Source organism: Geotrypetes seraphini, chromosome 14, assembly GCF_902459505.1.
Source record: "Geotrypetes seraphini chromosome 14, aGeoSer1.1, whole genome shotgun sequence".
In the NCBI taxonomy this organism is placed as follows: Eukaryota; Metazoa; Chordata; class Amphibia; order Gymnophiona; family Dermophiidae; genus Geotrypetes; species Geotrypetes seraphini.
Window position 1 is genome coordinate 61450635 of NC_047097.1, and position 6000 is coordinate 61456634.

Sequence of the window (6000 nt, forward strand, 5' to 3'; positions counted from 1 at the left end):
ACAACTGAGCGCAAGGTTGACGACGCGCCGAAGAAAAGCACTATTTTAAAGGGCTCCGAAGGGGGTGTGTGGGGGGGAACCCCCCCACTTTACTTAACAAAAACAGGCAAAAAGTTTGGTTTCAAGTATAATGAGGAGGGTTACAACCCCCCCAAACTCCCCACAACGCCAGCGCGATGTCTGTTAAGTAAAATAGGGGGGTTCCCCACCAACACCCCCGTCGGAACCCTTTAAAATAGTGCTTTTCTTCAGTGCGCCATCAACCTTGCGCTCAGTTGTCGGCGCGCCGTTGTCTCGCACGATTTTGTCTATGAACCGGCAAAATGATAATTAAGCACTATTATTAAGATTGTGATTGTGGCAGAGCGACTTAAACTCTATTTTTCCTCAGACGTTTTTTTAATATTTTTCTTTTAGAGTATGAGTATAGTCAGCATAGGGGGAAAAAAAAGAACCAACGACAGCCTGCAAAAGGCAGTTCTGACAGAGACAAGTTCTTAAAATCAGACTGTCGCAAGCACTTGAGGTTTCTATATCCCTGTCAGCGTCGTAATCATGTATATGAGAATAAAGGATAAATAGAACCAAGAGAGGCTGTTAAATAAATCTATATCCACATAGCACAACCTCAAGAATATAGGATAATAAGTCCAAGTGTTACTCTTAAGGGAGAAAAGACCTCAGTGTCTAATAGGGAAAATCAAAGCAACCCATATAGACAGGCTAGTTGCAAATATCACTTGCAGCCAGCAGACACATCCTCGGTCAAAAACTCCCAAAAAGTTGAGGACACAATTTCACAGTGAATTTCAACAGTCTTAATTCTAAGTCTCAAAAAGTTTTCAAAAAAACACTTATCTGAAAATTGTTGTCTTCTCAATCAAATTGCAAACACAAGAACTTGATCCTGGAGCTTGGAAGCAGGAGAAAATCACTCCATAGGAGACAAACTCAGAGCATAGCAGGTACTAAATATCACCACTAGCATAATCCAACAGGGTTCCCTGTTTCGCTGGTGCGCTTCTTCAGGGAAGCGGGTGAATCGATGCTCAAATCCCTGAAGAAGCGCACCAGCGAAACAGGGAACCCTGTTGGATTATGCTAGTGGTGATATTTAGTAGCTGCTATGCTCTGAGTTTGTCTCCTATGGAGTGATTTTCTCCTGCTTCCAAGCTCCAGGATCAAGTTCTTGTGTTTGCAATTTGATTGAGAAGACAACAATTTTCAGATAAGTGTTTTTTTGAAAACTTTTTGAGACTTAGAATTAAGACTGTTGAAATTCACTGTGAAATTGTGTCCTCAACTTTTTGGGAGTTTTTGACCGAGGATGTGTCTGCTGGCTGCAAGTGATATTTGCAACTAGCCTGTCTATATGGGTTGCTTTGATTTTCCCTATTAGACACTGAGGTCTTTTCTCCCTTAAGAGTAACACTTGGACTTGTTATCCTATATTCTTGAGGTTGTGCTATGTGGATATAGATTTATGAGAATAAAGAAACACAATACAATGAATATTTATTTTTCCCTTTGAACATACATGTCCATGAGGGGGGTAATTTTTTTTTTTGTTTTAAAGATAATAATGGGATATATGTGTGTGGGGGGGAATATTTGATCTGAACTAGTCTTTGTTAGTTTATTAAGTGATGTTATTAAAGTGTACAATGATTTTTCCTGTATTCCACTTATTTAAAGTTTTAAAAATGAATAAAGAATTAAAAAAAGAATAAAGAAACACATATAATTCATGGTTTACAACTGATACACAGTACAAGACAAAAGTAAATACATATTAGACAAGAAAATAGTATCAAGAAAAAAACAAGGACAGTATTTCTCTAATTCATCAAATTTTTTATACATAAGGGAAGTTTGTCATTTGACTTTTTCTATAGTAGGTATAGTGCATGTATTACACACACATATCCCTGCCCATTTAAAAAAAATGTTGTGCCAGGACCCCTACCCCCTCCCTCACACCTCCCAAACTTAAAAAAAGGCAGGAGGGAAACCCACTCCTTCCTGCCTCAGCCACCTGGACCTTCCCCCCACTTTAAATTGAAGATTAGCAAGAGGGATGCCCACTCCCTCCTGCCCCGAACCCACTAACAACTTGGTTTGTTGTTCTTGCTAGCTGAGGATTCTGGGAGACAAAGGGTGGTGGATGCACAATCATGCAGTTCTTAAGCCCTGGGTAGTAAAGTATTCATGCCAGATGCAAAGCAGACACATACCTTTCAAAAACACAAAATCCTTTGTAAACAGCACTCTTGCCTTTTGCTCTCACCTTTTTATCTCTCTATTGTCGTGGTGTCCTCCAAAGTTAATCCACAAACATTAAAGACCCTTGCTCCATAGACTTTCTGTGATAAACTAAAATGCAACAATAAATAATGGAAACAAACCGAGAGTGGATATTCTGATAATATCTGCAAAATACAGTATATGGTAAAATTTCAAAAGGTCTATTTTCTCCCTGGAACTACCTTTTGGAGCCCCCCCAAGGGTTTCCATTATCCCCTACCATGTTCAATATGCTATTAAGTAATTTAGGTTTCATGTTTACAATGACGGGTTATAATGTTTATACTGTGTATATAAGAGTTGCCATACTGGAATGGGCCAAAGTCCATCAAGCCCAGTATCCTGTTTCGAACAATGGCCAACCCAGGTCACAAGACCTGACAAGATCCCAAGGAATAAAACAGATTTTATGTCACTTATCCTAGGAAGAAGCTACATGATTTCCCCAAATCAATGTTTATAATGGCTTAGGGACTTTTAGGAAACTATCCAAACCTTTTTTAAACGCTGCTAGTCTACGAACTGCTTTCACCACATTATCTGATGACGAATTCCAGAGTTTGATTACAGGATGAGTGAAGAACTATTTTTTTCCAATTTGTTTTAAATCTACTACTTACTGGGGGATGCACTAAAGTCAGCTTTAGCAACGATCGCCAACACCAACCTGACGCACAAAATGGCCCAACACGTGTTTTTCCCTCTCAATCGCCCATTTTCCGATCCGGCCATGCAAATTAGCTAAAATCCTATGCAAAATAGCCAAGCGATTGATGCACTAACATCGCTTGGCTATTTTGCATGAGGTTTTAGCAATCGTAACAACCTGTCACTGTTGTTAGGACTCGGCGCATGTGCCAATCGTTCACTGAGCTATTGATCGGTCGCGTTTGCATGCAAATGATTTGCATGCAAACTTGATAGTGCATCGCTCACTGTTGGAGAATCGGCCAGAAAATTGGCCAACAACGATCAAGTCGCTATCTTTACTGCTTCTAGACTTTAGTAGCTTCATCGCATGCCCGCTAGTCCTAGTATTTTTTGAAAGAGAAACAAGCAATTCACATTTACCCTCTCTACTCCACTCTGTATTTTATAGACCTCTATCATATGTCCCCTTAGCTCAGTGGTCTCAAACTCAAACCCTTTGCAGGGCCACATTTTGAATTTGCAGGTAATTGGAGGGCCTCAGAAAAAAATAGTTAATGTCTTATTAAAGAAGTGACAATTTTGCATGAAGTAAAACTCTTTATAGTTTATAAATCTTTCCTTTTGGCTAAGTCTAAATAATAATATTGTAATTTATAGCTAAAGAGACATATGATCAAGAAACGGTTTTATTTTACTTTTGTGATTATAATAAACATACCGAGGGCCTCAAAATAGTACCTGGTGGGCCGCAGGTTTGAGACCACTGCCTTAGCTGAATCTTTTCCAAGCTGATGAGCCCTAATCACTTTAGCCTTTCCTCATAGGAAATCACCCTATTCCTTTTATCATTTTCATCGCCCTCCTCTGTACCTTTTCTAATTCCACTAACTTTTTTCAGATGCAATGACCAAAATTAATATAAGACAGTGTCTTATTTTCAAGGAAACATGGTACTAGTGGAAAAACTCCTGTCAAGATCCTCCTGTCACTTCTCACAACCTACATGCGACTTAACTTTGAAATATTTGGTGTCATTACAGATCATTTATTGTTTACCCATTTCCAGATCCTTATTTATTTATTTTTTTAATAAGTTAAAAAATCACCGGTCCTATCCTGGTTGTAGTCTGAAAAGTCACACCGGGCTTTGAAACCCCCCCATCTTTGGGATGGTAAAGCTCACCTTTTAGGGTGGTTCATCTTATGCATCCCTAACGTCTGGCTATATTTTTAAGAGTTAAGTCGCAAGCCATAGTCCACCAGAAAGCTCTCCACTTGTTTTCTTGTTGTCTCTGATTTCTGTATCTGTAATGTAATGTAATGTAATCTGCAAGGGGGCTCACACACGGCCACTGCACTACACTTAGCACGAGGATTTTTCCCTCTCTTACACAATTTAACGGCTTCAGGCCATTTTCGGTTCTGCTTTGCAGGAATTTAAACCCTAGCAATAATGGGCAATACACAGAGCAAGCGCTTGAACATCCCTGGACTAGCTTCCTTCGGTGGGAGAAGAGCCCTGTTCAGTCCAGACACCGAGTAAACCGGTGCAAAAAAAAAAAAGCTGGCAGGGCACGTTTTCTTTCCCTTCTCGGTCCTTAGTCCCTGGAGAAAAAGCAAAACAACCGCAAGCACTGCCGGCTGTGCCCCCAGGAAAGATGTGCAAACAGAAAGTGAAAGAACAGAAAAGAGCCTGGGGAGGGGGCTGCCGGGAGCCTAGGCAGTCCTTGGAGTTTAGGCGCGCGCCACAGCAGACTCACCTGCGCCGGGCTCGAGGCCGGGGGACGCCAGCAGCCGCCGCTGCCCTCGCGCACCCTCGCAAAGAAGCGTGAGAGACCACAGCCGCTTCCTCGCCCCGCCCACTTCCGCCCTCGGCACCGCCTCCCGGCCGGGGCCCCGCACTGCGCAGAATCTGCACCCTGGCGCTGAGAGATCGGGGTGGGCGGGGGGGAAGAAGGGCTTGGGCGCGGTCCTTCTTGTATTTCAGCGAGGTGGTGTCGTTTTTTGGTGTGTGTACCCCTTTAACCAGGGGTAGGGAACTCCGGTCCTCCAGAGCCCTATTCCAGTCGGGTTTTCAGGATTTCCCCAATGAATATGCATTGAAAGCAGTGCATGCAAATAGATCTCATGCATATTCATTGGGGAAATCCTGAAAACCCGACTGGAATACGGCTCTCTAGGACCCTGCCTTTAACAATATCTCTGGACCAGGGATCTCGAGGGCTGCAATCCAGTCAGGTTTTCAGGATTTCCCCAATGAATATGCATTGAAAGCAGTGCATGCACATAGATCTCATGCATATTCATTGGGGAAATCCTGAAAACCCGACTGGATTGCGGCCCTCGAGGAGGGACTTTGAGATTCCTGCTCTGGACAATATTGACAGGGGTGGGGAGCCGCAAAGAAAAACATTCAGAGACAGGAGCCATGGGGGGGGGGGGGGGGTTGAGTTGTCTTAAAAAGTTTCAGGTTCACCAAATCCTCTAACGCTGACCGATGCAATATTGTCCTTTGTAATTAGGGTGTGGGTTTTTTTCACACTTCCATATGAAAGAATCTAAAAGGTTGGCCGATGGGACACCCTGAAGAAAACCTTTAGATATGTACCCCCCACCCTGCGTATTTCAAGGCGCAGAAAAACATTTTGCTTTGCTAACCTACTCCTGCCCCCAAGTTCTCCAGTTTGTTGATGCTATTGTGGACAAAATATTGGTGCATATTTCTTTTATAAAGTAACTTAAATAAGGAGAACCTCCAGTGCCTTTCCATTTTTTTTCAGAAATTAAGAAAGAAAAAAAAAAAATCCAACTCATGCCTTGCCACAGTCAAGAATGCATGAAGTTCCTGGCTGTTGCAACACATGAAAAAATCTTTGCAAAATATAGCCAAAGATCAAATGAACAAGGCACTTGTTTGCATCTTTTCAGAAAATACTAACTCAAAAACATTGTAGGTTAGGTCATAGGTTTTATATAATTTGTTAAGCTAGGTGCCATCGACCCATGTTCGAGTCGATGAATAATAGATCTAAAAAGAAATTGGGT

General features: G+C 42.0%; 1 protein-coding gene across 4 annotated transcripts in view; it reads right to left on the bottom strand.

Moving 5' to 3' along the window:
* TCIRG1 (T cell immune regulator 1, ATPase H+ transporting V0 subunit a3) overlaps positions 1–4895 on the bottom strand; it is a 47258-nt gene extending 42363 nt beyond the window's left edge. For 2 of the 4 annotated variants that reach the window (XM_033920558.1, XM_033920554.1), the window contains exons 1-2: positions 4716–4895; positions 2288–2373 (exon numbers count right to left, since the gene is read on the bottom strand). The gene's annotated coding sequence lies outside the window, so the exon portion shown is untranslated. Of the gene's footprint in view, positions 1–2287; positions 2374–4138; positions 4292–4715 lie in introns of those variants that run through there. The other 2 variants (XM_033920555.1, XM_033920557.1) reach the window with 2 other exon arrangements.
* Positions 4896–6000: the final 1105 nt, after the last annotated feature.